Raw genomic sequence first — 16,488 nt, 5'->3', positions numbered from 1 at the left:
ATTTTGTCTGAATTTGAAGGTTTTTGTTTGTCCACCCGTCTCTTGATGATTGACCACAAGTTCTCAATGGGATTAAGATCTGGGGAGTTTCCAGGCCATGGTCCCAAAATCTCTATGTTTTGTTCCCTGAGCCATTTAGTTATCACCTTAGCTTTATGGCAAGGTGCTCCATCATGTTGAAAAAGGCATTGTTGATCGCCAAACTGCTCTTGGACGGTTGGGAGAAGTTGCTCTCGGAGGACATTCTGGTACCATTCTTTATTCATGGCTGTGTTTTTAGGCAAGACTGAGAGAGAGACCATTCCCTTGGCTGAGAAGCAACCCCACACATGAATGGTTTCAGGATGCTTGACAGTTGGCATGACACAAGACTGGTGGTAGCGCTCACCTGGTCTTCTCCGAATAAGCCGTTTCCAGATGTCCCAAACAAGCGAAAAGGGGATTCATCAGAGAAAATGACTTTACCCCAGTCCTCAGCAGTCCACTCCCTGTACCTCTTGCAGAATATCAGTCTGTCCATGATGTTTTTTCTGGAGAGAAGTGGCTTCTTTGCTGCCCTCGAGACCAGGCCTTGGTCCAAGAGTCTCCGCCTCACAGTGCGTGCAGATGCACTCACACCTGCCTGCTGCCATTCCTCAGCAAGCTCTGCACTGCTGGTAGCCCGATCCCGCGGCTGAAACACTTTTAAGAGACGGTCCTGGCGCTTGCTGGTCTTTCTTGGGAGCCCTTGAGCCTTTTTTGCAACAAGGGAACCTCTCTCCTTGAAGTTCTTGATGATGCGAGATTGTTGACTGCGGTGCAATCTTTCTAGCTGCGATACTCTTCCCTGTTAGGCCATTTTTGTGCAGTGCAATGATGACTGCACGTGTTTCTTTAGAGATAACCATGGTTAACAAAAGAGAAACAATGATGCCAAGCCCCAGCTTCCTTTTAAAGTGTCCAGTAGTGTCATTCTTACTTAATCATGACAGATTGATCTCCAGCCCTGTCCTCATCAACACCCACACCTGTGTTAATGGAGCAATCACTGAAACGATGTTAGCTGGTCCTTTTAAGGCAGGGCTGCAATGATGTTGAAATGTGTTTTGGGGGATAAAGTTCATTTTCTAGGCAAATATTGACTTTGCAAGTAATTGCTGTTAAGCTGATCACTCTTTATAACATTCTGGAGTATATGCAAATTGCCATTAGAAAAAATGAAGCAGTAGACTTTGTAAAAATTAATATTTGTGTCATTCTCAAAACTTTTGGCCATGACTGTACTTTATAAAAATAGCCTATACTCACGTCCTGAGCTGTCGCTATTCCAGCGGTGTCAGCACTCTCCGTCCCGGACCTCTCGCGCGTTGCTGTGACACGTTGCGCCCGGCACAGTCTCCGCCTTCGATCGGATTGAAAATGAAGAATGAAGAGGAAGCCAGGGTGACTTCCTCTTTATGTTCGATCTGGCCGGTTGAAGCACCATTTGACTTTTTGAATGCAAAATTTGCTCCAACAATTGGCGGACGTGATGTCCCGTTTGGAGAGCCCCTGATGTGCCTAAACAGTGAAAATCCCCCAGAAGTGACCCCATTTTGGAAACTAGACCCCCCTCAGGGAACTGACCTAGATGTGTGGTGAGCTCATTGAACCCTCAGGTGCTTCACAGAAGTTTATAACAGTGAGCCATAAAAATGAAAAAAATCAAATTTTCCCCACAAATATATTTTTAACACAAAGTATTGCATTTTCATAAGGGTAACAGGAGAATTGCACCATACAATTTGTGGTGCAATTTCTCCTGAGTACACCAATACCCCATATGTGGGGGAATACTACTTTTGAGGCACAGTGCAAAGCTCAGAAGGGAAGAGGCGCCATATTGGAGTTCAGATTTTGCTGGAATGGTTTGAGGATGTCATGTCACATTGGCAGAGCCCCTGAGGTGCCAGAACAACAGAAACCCCCTATATGTGAACTCAATTTAGAAACTACACTCCCCAGTGAATTCATCTAGGGGTGCAGTGATCATATTGATACCACATATGCCTTACAGAATTTTATACCACTTTTTACAACAAACTGAGGTCCATTTTTCATGAGTGCACCAATACCCTACATGTAAATTGGGAAATATTTTTCAGGCATATGCAAAGCTCAGAAGGCAAGCTGCGCCAGATTTCACGGTTATGATTTGCAAGTGCCATGAGCCACTGGGAGAGCCCATGAGATCCCAAAACAGCAGAGCTCCCCATAAGTGGCCCCATTTTATAAACTACACCTCTCAATTAACTCATCTATGGGTGCAGTGATCATACTGAAACCACGGGTGTGTAACAGAATTTTATACCATTGGGCAGTGAAGAAAAAATTAACTACATTTTTGCCACCAATATCTTGTTTTACCCAGAAGTGGGTAAAAATGGCACAAAAAAATTGTCACACAATTTGTACTTAATGTGGCTGTACAGTACTACTTAGCGATACAAAGAGACCCGGGAGCAACGGAGCGCTATTTGCCTCCTGTAGCGCAGATTTTCCTAGAACAGTTTGCGGACTCCATATACAGAGACGCTTATTGCTAGAAGAGCAGAATCCCCCCTCAAGTGCCCCTATTTCGGAAACTAAACTGTGTGCAGAATTATTAGGCAAGTTGTATTTGAGAGGATTCTTTTTATTATTGAACAACTATGTTCTCAATCAACCCAAAAGACTCAAATATCAACGCTTAACCCCTTTCTGACATATGACGTACTATCCCGTCCATGTGCCCTGGGACTTAATTTTATATAAAATTGTTTTCATTGCATAAAAGCGCCAAAACATTAAAAAAACGACAAATGAGGTATCGCTGTAATCGTACTGACCTGAAGAATAAAACCACTTTATCAATTTTACCGGACATGGAACGGTTTAAACGCACCCCCCAAAAGAAATACTGGTTTTTGTTCATTCTGCGTCCCAAAAATTGGAATAAAAAGCGATCAAAAAATGTCACGTGCCCGAAAATGGTACCAATAAAAACGTCAACTCGTCCCGCAAAAAATAAGACCTCACATGACTCGGTGGGTCAAAATATGGAAAAATTATAGCTCTCAAAATGTGGTGATGCAAAAACTATTTTTTCAATAAAAAGCGTCCTTTAGAATGCAACAGCTGCCAAACATAAAAACCCACTATAAATAGTAAATCAAACCCCCGTTAACACCCCCTTAGTTAGGGAAAAATAGTAAAAAAAAAAAAAAAATGTATTTACTTCCATTTTCCCATTAGGGTTAGGGCTAGGGGTGTGTTGGGGTTAGGGTTGGAGTTAGAATTGGGGGGTTTCCACGGTTTAGGCACATCAGGTGGTCTCCAAACACAACATGGCGTCTGATCTCAATTCCAGCCAATTCTGCGTTGAAAAAGTCAAACGGTGCTCCTTCCCTTCCAAGCTCTGCCATGCGCCCAAACAGTGGTTTACTGCCACATATGGGGTATCAGCCTATTCAGGACAAATTGTACAACTTTTGGGGTCCAATTTCTCCTGTTACCCTTGGGAAAAAGAAAATTGGAGCCAAAAATATCATTCTTGTGGAAAAAAAAAAAAGTGATTTTTTTTATTTTTATGGCTCTAAGTTATAAACTTCTGTGAAGCCCTTGGGGGGTTCAAAGCAGGGCTGTGGAGTCGGAGTCTGAGTTAGTTTTGGTTGGAGTCGGAAGAAATGTACCGACTCCAGCTTTAAAAAAAATGTATTAATATTTCATAATTGAACTTTCATATGAATTTTATAAATGTTACTCAAATATATATGTTCTATCAAACTATGAACAACAGTGATAAGCAGTTCTGCTGGAGATAGAGACATTTCTTACTTCTTGTGTGTCACTGTTCTCCACTGCCCTTATCTAATCTTACACTTGGATAACCTCATGCTGCCCCAACCCCCCTACTTACAATGTATGAAACTGAAAGTGAAAATGTGTTGCAAATTCTTAGTAGTAAAGCTCCTCCTCTAGACTAGATCATTAGATTAGATTAGATTAGATTAGATAAACTTTATTGATCCCGGAGGAAATTACAGTATTACAGCAGCAGAACAAAGATCAAGAACATTACAAGAACAATACACACTTTACAAAATAAGTCTATATGGACAGCAGATGCGGATAGACTGGTACTTGTAACTCACCAATTCCCCCCCATACACTTTGAACTTCATTTAGTCTTGGGATGCTTTACACTTATACATTTGTTAAACATCCCCACAGCTGTCGGAACAAACGATTTTCTATATCTTTCCTTTTTACACATTAGTTGGAGTAGACGCTTGCTGAATGTGCTCTTTTGCTTCGCAAACAGTTCATAGAGCGGGTGTGTATTGTTGCTCATTATAGCCTTGCATTTCTTAGTAATTCTATCCTCTAATACCTCCTCGAAAGTCCTGAGTTGTAGACCCACCGCCGCACTAGCCTTCTTGATAAGTTTATTCAGCTTATTCGCGTCAGCTGTGCGCACACTACTACCCCAGCATATAATTGCATCAAAGATTGCACTCGCCACAATGGATTGGTAGAACATTTCAAGCATTTTGCTACACACATTAAACGACCTTAACTTCCTTAGGAAGTAAAGTCTACTCATCCCTTTCTTGCAAACCTTCTCCATATGGCACCTCCAATCAAGCTTGCTGTCCAGGTGAACCCCCAAATATTTGAAATTCTCCACCATCTCCACATCCTGACCATCAATAGTGATAGGTAAGCAATCCTTCATGCACCTTCCATAACTCAACACCAGCTCCCTGGTTTTCTTTACGTTGAGTTCTAAATGGTTAGCCTGGCACCAGTCAACAAAGTCCAAAACCACCCTTCTGTATTCCTCCTCCCCCCGGTCTCTCTCAATACCTCCGACTATCACTGAGTCATCAGAGTACTTCTGAAGGTGACAAAGGTCTGATTTATACTGAAAATCAGCTGTGTATAACGTAAAAAGGAATGGCGACAGCACCGTTCCCTGAGGGGCTCCAACACTACTCCGCACACTATCCGATACGGCCGCCCCCAACCTCACAAACTGTGGCCTGTCCGACAGATAATCAATGATCCAATTCACTAGTCCCTCATCAACCGCCATTTCAACCAGCTTTTTACGTAATAATAGTGGCTGTAAGGTGTTGAATGCACTGGAGAAATCGAAGAACATGGCACGCACAGTGGTTCTATCATTGTCCAAAAAGGAATGTACTGTTTGTAGTAGATACGCTACAGCATCGTCCACCCCCAGACTCTGCCGATACGCAAACTGAAGGGGGTCCGTAAAAGCAGACACCCTCGGACACAAGTAGGCAAGTACAATTCTCTCCAAGGACTTCATCACATGCGATGTTAAGGCCACCGGTCTATAGTCATTATGGGAGCTCGGGAAGGTAGTCTTGGGAACCGGCACCAGGCAAGAAGTCTTCCATAGAACTGGTACTCTCTGTGATTGTAAGCTCCAGTTAAACAGGTGCTGGAAGACAGTGCACAACTGATTCGCACACACTCTGAGGACACGTGGACAGATACCATCAGGCCCTGCTGCTTTACCCATGACCAGCTTACTAAACTGTTCCCTCACATCATTTTCGGAGATCAAGAAAGACTCCGACTTCCTCCCCCCAGTTGATATTGCTCGTCTCTCCCCGGCCCTCTCCTCTGTTGACATGGCACATTTATTGTTGAATCTGTTGAAAAAAAACATTCATTTCATTAGCCATGATCAGCCCCCCACCCCCCTGATCTGACCTTGCCTTAAACCCAGTCAAAAGCTTCATTCCAGCCCACACTTCTCTGGAGTTGTTATGTGACAATTTATTTTCCAATTTAATTCTGAATGCTTCACGGGCAATCCTAATTTTCCCCTTTAAGTCTCTCTGAACAATTTTCATTTCCTCCTTGTCCTTCCTTTCAAAAGCTTTTTTTTTCCTGTTTAGTAGATGTTTCAATTCTTTTGTAATCCAAGGCTTATTGTTTGCAAAACACCGAACCTCATGAATAGGTACAATATTGTCAGTACAAAAGTTGATGTAATCAGTAACTCTCCTGGTAACCTCATTAACATCATCATTAGGTTCCCTGGCACATAACACCTCCCAGTCTGTGCATTCAAAGCAGTCTTGTAAAGTCTTTTCAGCTGCCGGAGACCATTTCCTTATCCGTTTAATTGTCGCTGGTTGTTTGCAGACAACTGGTTGATAAGCTGGAGACAATAGTATGAGATTGTGGTCAGATTTCCCCAGGGGGGGCAATGCAGATGATGAGTAAGCATCCTTAACACTGGCATAGAGGAGATCCAATATATAATTGTCCCTTGTAGAACATTTGACATATTGATAGAATTTAGGTAATGAGATCTTGGCTCTATTAAAATCCCCAGAAATGACAGTTAGAGAGTTAGGGTGTTTCGTCTGAAGCCGGGCAATCACCCCAGACAGTACATCCCCAGCTGCCTCTGGATTTGCAGATGGTGGTATATACGACACCACTGCAATAACAAGAGAGAATTCTCTAGGCAGATAGTAAGGCCTGAGGCCCACTGCTAATAGTTCAATGTTTGGGCAACAATGTCTCTCCTTTACTGTTACATGCCCCTGATTACACCATCTGTTGTTAATGTACAGTATCACTCCTCCACCCTTCTTCTTACCGCACTTCACTCTGTCCCTGTCAGCCCGAACCATTTGAAACCCCGGTACCGATATACTTGAATCCGGGACGTCCTCATGCAACCAGGTTTCTGTAAAGCACATGAGACTGCATTCCCTGAACTCCTTCTGGGTCTTACTCAGAGCCAGCAGTTCATCCGACTTGTTACCAAGCGATCGTACATTACCCATGATGATGGATGGGACTGCAGGTTTAAACCTTCTCCTCCAGGACTTGGTCTTCTTGCCTGCTCTGCAACCTCTGAAAGGTCTCCTCATTTCCCGTGGAACATGTGGTATTGCAACTGCTGGAGAAGACTTTGTCCTGCGCATTTCCAGAAGACGACTCCTTGAATACACTACTCGATTAGCGACAGACCTAGGGACAACCATCCGATCAGTGATTCCATCCATCCCGGGAGACCTCTCCGTGGCATACTGTATACGGTGCTCTCCGCTGAGCACATATGGCTGTATCACTGACACAGGCTGTGGGCAGCAGCATACATCCGTCGGTAGTATTAGCTGAGATGGACCATATTGCGTACCCCAAAGTGGCCATGCCAGCAGGGGACTTGTGGGTGGTAGTGGAGGATCCGGGTAAAAACCATATGCAGTCATACTAGGTGTGCGTCTTCCAAGCATCTCACAGCTGCCTGCTACTCAGAAGAGGAAGACTGTAAGAAGTATTATCCTGCATCATACTAGGTGTGCGTCTTCCAAGCATCTCACAGCTGCCTGCTACTCAGAAGAGGAAGACTGTAAGAAGTATTATCCTTTCAACAAACTTTGCATCAGTTAACTGTGAGTACATGAGGAATAATAACAGTATTACTGACCACTATATCAGTTGTACGACCTGGCAATAATTTTGTACAATTGTTTTTAGGAAAAACAATTGTCATTTGGATTGTGAATGCAGAATTAAAAACCTGAGAATGTCAAAGAAGCATCACATTAAATCAGCTGTATTTGAACATTTCACCATCACTCAAGATAGAAAACATTATGTCTGTCAGTGTATGACAAATGATCCAGACGAAAACAAATGCTGTGAAGCCAAGATGAGTGCATATTCAGGCAAAGATAAAAATGCTCCTACTAGAGCTTCTAATCTAAAGAGACATTTACAGCGCTTTCATCCAGAAGTACTGAAAGCAGTGGATGAGAAAGACTGCATCCAAACCAATGAACCAGTGCCCAGCTCTTCCAGCCAAACAAAGGAGCAGAGAACTTTGCAGCCATCAGTTGCAAGATATTTTGTCAGTGACAAAGTTACTGTGACAATGACAGTAGATACATTTAAAAAACAGATCATAAAGCTTGTTGTAAAGGATAGTGTGCCTATTTCATTATTTTCGCGACCAGCTTTTATGTGTCTGAATGGGGAAATGGCCCGCAAGCTTGGTGTTTCTCTGGAGATAGAGAGTATTAGAAAATTAGTAATCGAAGAAGCTTTTAAACAAACGGAAGAACTTAAAAAAAACTCTCAAGGGACGCTTTCTGTTTCTTAAAATGGATGCCTGCACACGTCACAGAGTGAACTATTTTGCCATCAATGTCCGATTTGTTTGTGACAAAAATGAAATAGTTACCAAGACATTGGCAGTAAAAGAAACCAAAGCTCATCACACCAGTGAGTTTCTCCGGGTCTTGGTGGAAAAGGTTCTGCAAGACTATGAACTTAAAAAAGAGCAAGTTCTTTCTGTCGTAACTGACAATGCTTCAAATATGATAAGTACTATTAAGCTAATGAATGAGAGTAATGATGGTGACCAGCAGCTAGAAGAACATTCTGGGTCCACAGACACAGAAATGTTTGAAATAGAGGAACACAGTATTGTAACTGAGGAGCAAACTGAAGTTGCTTCAGATGAACAGCAACATGATAGTTTAGATGATCTTGTTGAAACTGTGTCAATATGTTCTTTCATTCATCACATGCGCTGTGTTGTGCATACGCTACAGCTGGCTATAAGAGACAGTCTGCAAGAAGGACATGCTGCTGCACTGATTGGCAAGGTGAGAAAATTGGCTACTGTTGCCAGAACCCCTAAAGTTGACTCAATTTTGAAGAGACGTGCTGGAAAAGGGGCAATTATTGATCAAGCCACACGATGGGGCAGTACTTACTTAATGATTCAGCGCTTGGTTGAACTGAAAACCTTTCTTGTAGACATGGCTAACCCTCAACTGACGCTAAATGAATGTCAGTGGAATCAGGTGACTGAGTTGGAAAAATTACAAGCAGAGGACTTAACTCCAGGTATTTTCTTAAAGGAGTGGAAGAACCTGATGTTTCGCCTGTCCCAAAGAGGAGGGTTAATTGCAAGTGGCATTGCTACATCAATGAAACGGAGAGAGGAGCTACTATTACAAAATAACATTCTTTTGGCAGCTGTTTATGTAGACCCAATGCATCGGATTCTTCTAGATGATCAACAGCTAAGTAAAGGAAAAGAAGCTCTGTTTGAAATAGCAGTAAGGATGAAAGGGTTGCAGAACAGTCAGGAGGAACAAGAAGAATTTGGTCGTCCTGCCACATCTTCACCCTCATCATCAACTGATGAAGAATTTAATTTCGAAAAATATTTGGATCACAAGGACCGTGCAAAGCGTTCCCGCATAGAAGAGTCATCCCCATCAAGGAACACAGCCAGTACATTTCAGCAGAATTTTTCATGTGCACTAAAAGAAATTGAGAAATTTGACCGTTCATCAAAAATAACAGTGCAACAAGCGATTCCTCTGTATCCTGACATTGTCAGAGATGTTGCCCGAGTGGTTACTGCTTTGCCACCAACACAAGTTAGTGTAGAGAGGTTGTTCTCTGCTCTCAAAATAATTAGATCAGATTTGAGGGCATCCATGAAGGAGGATCTGACAGAGGCAATACTTTTTCTGAGGACAAATTTATAGATTTCTTCTTATTAACTGCATAAAAGTGTTTATTGCATATTTACTTACAGTTTAGAAAAGTTTATAAAAGTTATTTGCTATATTCTAATTGTATTCTAATAAATGTAGTTTTTGCTCTAAGTGGTCTGATTACTTATATGATGGTGAGAAACTGAATAAGCACGATGTTTAATATTTTACAACAGTAAATTTGTTGTTATGAATTGGCCATTTATAAAGGAGTCGGAGCAGGAGTAGGAGCCGGAGCCTGATAAAATCCAGGAGTCGGAGTCGCAACTGTGGCTTACCGACTCCACAGCCCTGGTTCAAAGTGCTCACCACACATCTAGATAAGTTTCTTGGGGTGTCTAGTATCAAAAATGGGGTCACTTGGGGGGGGTTTGCACAGTTTTGGCACATCAGGGGCTCTCCAAAGGCAACATGACACGCGCAGCCCATTCCATCAAAGTCTGCATTCCAAAACATCACTACTTCCCTTCCGAGCCCTAACGTGTGCCCATACAGTAGTTTTCTCCCACATATGGGATATCGGCGTACTCAGGACAAATTGGACAACAACTTTTGGGGTCCAATTTCTCCTGTTACCCTTGGGAAAATTAAAAAAATGGGGACTAAATGGTCATGTTTGTGGAAAAAATATGTTTTTTTAATTTTCACGCCCGGGCGTTATAAACTTCTGTGAAGCACTTGGGGGCTCACCACCCATCTAGATAAGTTCCTTGGGGGGTCTAGTTTCCAGAATGGTGTCACTTGTGGGGGGTTTCCACCGTTTTGGCACATCAGGGGCTTTCCAAACGCGACATGGCGTCCGATCTCAATTCCAGCCAAAAAAGTCAAATAGCGCTGCTTCCCTTCAGAGCTCTGCCATGCGCCCAAAGAGTGGTTTACCCCCACATGTGGGGTATCCGAGCACTCAGGAAAAATTGCACAACAACTTTTGGGGTCCTGTTACCCTTGGGAAAATAAAAATTGGGGGTGAAGAGCAGGGCTGTGGAGTCGGAGTCGGAGTCGTGGAGTCGGAGTCGGTGCTCATTTTGGTGGAGTCGGAGTCGGAGTTGGAGTCGGTATAAAATGGACCGACTCCGACTCCTAAAATATATAATAAATTGGGTACAGTAATTCAATGCAGGATGTGCTGAATATTTTTTCATAGGAGTTTGGGAAAGTTATGAAATGTCCTATAAATGGCTGTTCTATTCCTGATCTAAGGCTACATTCACACAGCGTTTTTCCTGTGTTTTTTGAGGATACGTTTTTCAGCTGCAAAAGTTGATCATCTTTTTAAAAAACTGCATCACCTGAAAGGTTTTTGAGCTCATAGATAATGTTTTCAATAGCAAAAGCAGATTAGAAATCTGCTCTATCCATTTATCCATATCTGTCTATCCATATCGTATCTGTACCAAAAAGAATGAAAACCGGGTAGTACACCAATATATATTCTGTTCTATCTAAATATCTTGATTATTGGATCATAAAAATGATTAAATGTCTGATGTTCACATTGTACTACAATAAATTTTTCACTTAAATATAAGCAATATGTGTGGGAGTCGGAGTCGTGGAGTCGGAGTCGTGGAGTCGGAGTCGGTGTAAGGGAAATTGAGGAGTCGGAGTCGCAGGTTTGGCTTACCGACTCCACAGCCCTGGTGAAGAGATCATTTTTGTGGAAAAAAAATGATTTTTTTTTTTTACGGCTGTACGTTATAAATTTGTGTGAAGCCCTTGGGGGTTCAAAGTGCTCACCACATATCTAGATAAGTTCCTTGGGGGGTCTAGTTTCCAAAATGGGGTCACTTGTGGGGGGTTTCCACTGTTTAGGCACATCAGGAGGTCTCCAAACGTGACATGGCGTCCGATCTGAATTCCAGCCAATTTTGCAGTGAAAAAGTCAAATGGCGCTCCTTCCCTTCTGAGCTCTGCCAATGCGCCGAAACAGTGGTTTCCCCCCCACATATCAGGTATCAGCGTACTCAGGACAAATTGCACAATAACTTTTGCAGTCCAATTTCTCCTGCTACCCTTGGTAAAATAAAAAAATTGAACCTGAAGTAATTTTTTTGTGAAAAAAAGTTAAATGTTCATTTTTTTTTTAAACATTCAAAAAATTCCTGTGAAGCACCTGAAGGGTTAATAAACTTCTTGAATGTGGTTAGGAGCACCTTGAGGGGTGCAGTTTTTAGAATGGTGTCACTTTTGGGTATTTTCTATCATATAGACCCCTCAAAGGGACTTCAAATGTAATGTGGTCCCTAAAAATAAAATGGTATTGTAAAAATGAAAAATCGCGGGTCAACTTTTAACCCTTCTAACTTCCTAACAAAAAAAAAATTTTGGTTCCCAAATTGTGCTGATGTAAAGTAAACATGTGGGAAATGTTACTTAAGTTTTTTGTGTGCCGTATCTCTGTGATTTAAGAGCATAAAAATTCAAAGTTGGAAAATTGCGAAATTTTCAAAATTTTTGCCAAATTTCCATTTTTTTCACAAATAAACACAAGTTATATGAATTAAGTTTTACCACTAGCATGAAGTACAATATGTCACGAGAAAACAATGTCAGAATCACCGGGATCCATGGAAGCGTTCCGGAGTTAGTACCTCAAAGGGACAGTGGTCAGAATTGTAAAAATTGGCCCGGTCATGAATGTGCAAACCACCCTTGGGGGTAAAGGGGTTAATATTTTTGGAAGTTGCAGTGGGTTTTTTTTTTTTTTTTTAGATTTGGCTACCTTAGGAGGATATCTGTTTGTGCAGGTAACTGTTACTGTGCAGATTTATTAGGCAACTTAATAAAAAACAAATATATACCCATCTCACTTGTTTATTTTCACCATGTAAACCAATATAACACAAAATTTGGAAATAAACATTTTTGACATTCAAAAACAAAACAAAAAAAAAAAAAAAAAATCAGTGACCAATATAGCCACCTTTCTTTACGATGACACACAAAAGCCTTCCATCCATAGATTCTGTCAGTTGCTTGATCTGTTTACGATCAACATTGTGTGCAGCAGCCACCACAGCCTCCCAGACACTGTTCCGAGAGGTGTACTGTTTTCCGTCCCTGTAGATCTCACATTTTATGAGGGACCACAGGTTCTCTATGGGGTTCAGATCAGGTGAACAAGGGGGCCATGTCATTATTTTTTCTTCTTTTAGACCTTTACTGGCCAGCCACGCTGTGGAGCATTTGGATGCATGTGATGGAGCATTGTCCTGCATGAAAATCATGTTTTTCTTGAACGATACCGACTTCTTGAAGAAGGTGTCTTCCAGAAACTGGCAGTAGGTCTGGGAGTTGAGCTTCACTCCATCCTCAACCTGAAAAAGTCCCACAAGTTCATCTTTGATGATACCAGCCCATACCAGTACCCCACCTCCACCTTGCTGGCATCTGAGTTGGAGTGGAGCTCTCTGCCCTTGACTGATCCAGCCTCGGGCCCATCCATCTGGCCCATCAAGAGTCACTCTCATTTCATCAGTCCATAAAACGTTAGAAAAATCAGTCTTAAGATATTTCTTGGCCCAATCTTGACGTTTTATCTTTTGTTTCTTGTTCAAAGGTGGTTGTTTTTCAGCCTTCCTTACCTTGGTCATGTCCCCAAGTATGGCACACCTTGTGCTTTTTGATACTCTAGTAACAAAAAAGCTCTGAAATATGGCAAAACTGGTGGCAAATGGCATCTTGGCAGCTTCACGCTTGATTTTCCTCCATTCATGGGCAGTTATTTTGCGCCTTTTTATATCAACACGCTTCTTGCGACCCTGTTGGATATTTGCCATGAAACGCTTGATTGTTCGGCGATCACGCTTCAAAAGTTAGGCAAGTTCAAGACTGCTGCATCCCTCTGCAAAACATCTCACAATTTTTGACTTTTCAGAGTCCGTCAAATCTATCTTCTGACCCATTTTGCCAAAGGAAACAAAGTTGCCTAATAATTAAGCACACCTTATATAGGGTGTTGATGTCAGACCACACCCCTCCTCATTACAGAGATGCAAATCACCTGATTTACATAATTGGCAGTTGGCTTTTAAGCCAATACAGCTTGGAGTAGGACAACATGTATAAAAAGGATGATGTGATCAAAATACTCGTTTGCCTAATAATTCTGCACACATTGTATACCCATTAGGGATTTTACCTACAGGTGTAGTGACTTTTGACTCCATGGGTATTTTCCAGAAACAAGCAGCAATGAATAATGTGGAGTGAAAGTTGCCAACTGTCGTTGTAGTGACCAGTACATTATGTCCTGCCCATGCTTCTATAGACATGTACCCGCAAGTTAGGCGGGCTCTCATCCCTCCAGAAATGCCAAAGGTGGACGCTTTATGTGGTTTAGGTACACTATGGGGCTCAGAAGGGAAAGGGGCATTTGGATTTGGAGAAGAGAATTTGCTGAATTTCTTTTGGTGGGTGAAGAGCTATTTTGCTTTTCCACAGCCTTTTTGCTACCAGTTACGTGGAAGCCCCTATATTTCCATTAACAGATGACGGACCTGAGTGAGGACTTTTATTGGCAACATTTTACATAAGGTTTGGGATCACATTTACCCGGCCCTCTACGCTGAGTACTGACTTTGGGGTTTCCATCTAAATCTCCGAGTCGTGTGATTCAGATGAAACTCCCGAGGGATCAATTCACAATAATGAGGCAGCAGAGTTACTCTCGACTCCGTCTGGCCTCTGTTCAGCGGTGTCCATTTCAGAAGTGAACAAAACTGTGGCCGAAGACACTTTTATGCAATCCTAACAAGACTTACACCGCTGGATCACAGGTCACATGGCTTCCACAGTACCTCCATCTGCCTCATTATAGGGAATCTTGCGCGAGATGACCCATCTGAATCACGGATTTCAGAGATTTACACGGAAATCCCAATGTAAGAGCTCAACGCAGAACCCAGGATAAATGTGCGCTGAGCCTTACTGCGATCTTTGGGAGGCAGAATGAAAAATCAACAGCAGGTGAAGAATTGGTTTTATTTATTTTTTATGCCGTTCCTCCAGCGGTGTAAGTGATTAGGCGACTTTATTCTTCGGGTCAGTGAGATTACAGCGATACCAGATTTGCATCGGGTTTTTATGTTTGGCTGCTGTCACACACTACAAGACGCTTTAATGCAAAAAATACCATATTTTTTTGGATTATAAGACACTTTTTTCCCCCCAAATTTGGGGGAAAAATGGGGATGCGTCTTATAATACAGATATACCTTACCGGTACTTTTGCTGCAGGCCGAAGGCCCTACGGTGCTGTGGGGGTGTTCGGTGCTGCAGGGGCTCTGGCCTTTCATAAAATGTCAGCAGAGCCCCAGCATCACCGGAGACACCCGCAGCAGCATCGGACAGCCCCGCCGGACACCCACGCAGCGGCGCGCCGCACATCGGAACACCCCTTCATCCTAGGCTGCAGCATCATCACAATCCTGCCTCATCCAGCAACGACCCTGGGACCCCGCTTCACTGCAGCCACCACCACCAGCAAGCAATAAGATGCATGGATTATAAGAAGCACCACCATTTTATTATTTTTTCTGTATTTTGGCCCATGGGAGGGGCGAGTTGACTCTTTTATTGGTACCATTTTTGGGCACTTGACATTTTTTGATCACTTGACATTTTTTGATCACTTTCTATTCTCATTTTTGTGGAGGCAGAATGAACAAAAATCGGCATTTCAGGAATTCTTTGGGGGGGGGGGGGGGCGTTTATGCCGTTCTGTCAGTGTGTGGTAAAATTGATGAGGCAGTTTTATTCTTTGGGTCAGTACAATTACAGCGATACCTCATTTATATTTTTTGGTGTTTTGGCACTTTTCTACAATAAAAGCTATTTTAAAGAAAATTATTATTTTTGCATTGCTTTATTCTGAGAGCTATAACTTTTTTATTTTCCCCCTGATGGAGCTGTGTGGTGGCTTATTTTTTACAGGACAAAATGACGTGTTCAGTGGTACCATGTTTATTCATATCCGTCTTTTTTATCACGTTTTATTCCACTTTTTGTTCTGCGGTATGATAAAGCAGCTTTTTGCTGTTCTTATTTTTTTGCGCACGATCAGCAAGTTTCCTCGCTGTGGTGACCGGATGTCGTCATGACATCGGAGTCACCATGGCAAAGATCGGGACACCGCTTCACGCCGTGGGGTCTCCGATCCAAAGGCAGAGGGGCTGTCAGCCCTCTGCCTGCTCCCGTAATGCTTCAATAATGTTCAATCGCAACATTTTGGGGGTTAAAGTGCTGGGAGCGGTCTGTGACCACTCCTGGCACTTAATGCCGGGTGTCAGCTGTCAGAATCAGATGACACCTAGCGGAGATCGCCCGCACACCTCCCGAGTGTGCATGCGTTCGCTCAGACGTAATGATCCGACCCTGGTCAAATAGGCCCAGGGCACTTGGACGGATGATTATGTCTGATGTTAGAAAGGGGTTAATAAACAAAAAAAAAAAATCTAAGCCAAATCAATATTAAGTGTGACCATCCCTTGCCTTCAAGACAATCAATTCTTCTAGTTACACGCACACTATTTTTGAAGGAACTTAGCAAGGAGGTTATTCCAAACATCTTGGAAAACTAACCATAAATCTTCTGTGGACATAGGCTTCGGTATATCATTCCGTTCCTTCAGATAATCACAGACTTGATAATGTTGAGATCGTGGCTCTGTGAGGGCCATATCATTATTTCCACTGAAGATAGTTTTTAATGATATTGGCTAGATGTTTGGGGACATTGGTGCCAATCAGACGCCTGCCTGATGGTACTGCATAACTGATAAATATCCCTCTATTTCTCAGCACTGATGATACCAAGCAATGGACAATGTTGAAGACTGTAGATAAGGTGGTGGGCCAACGAGACATTGCACCAGACACATAATTCATACCTCCATTTAAAACTGTAAGCGCACAT

The 16,488-nt window shown here is 42.5% G+C and overlaps 1 protein-coding gene across 4 annotated transcripts in view; it reads right to left on the bottom strand.

The window, feature by feature from the left end:
• U2SURP (U2 snRNP associated SURP domain containing) overlaps window positions 1-16,488 on the bottom strand; it is a 159,427-nt gene that overhangs the window by 113,432 nt on the left and 29,507 nt on the right. The window lies entirely within an intron of this gene.

The sequence above is a fragment of the Dendrobates tinctorius genome, unplaced genomic scaffold (assembly GCF_039654945.1).
Source record: "Dendrobates tinctorius isolate UK_male_01 unplaced genomic scaffold, ASM3965494v1 ptg000060l, whole genome shotgun sequence".
NCBI lineage: Eukaryota > Metazoa > Chordata > Amphibia > Anura > Dendrobatidae > Dendrobates > Dendrobates tinctorius.
The sequence above is the reverse complement of the archived record's forward strand: the minus strand, read 5'-3'. Positions and strand labels throughout refer to the sequence as shown.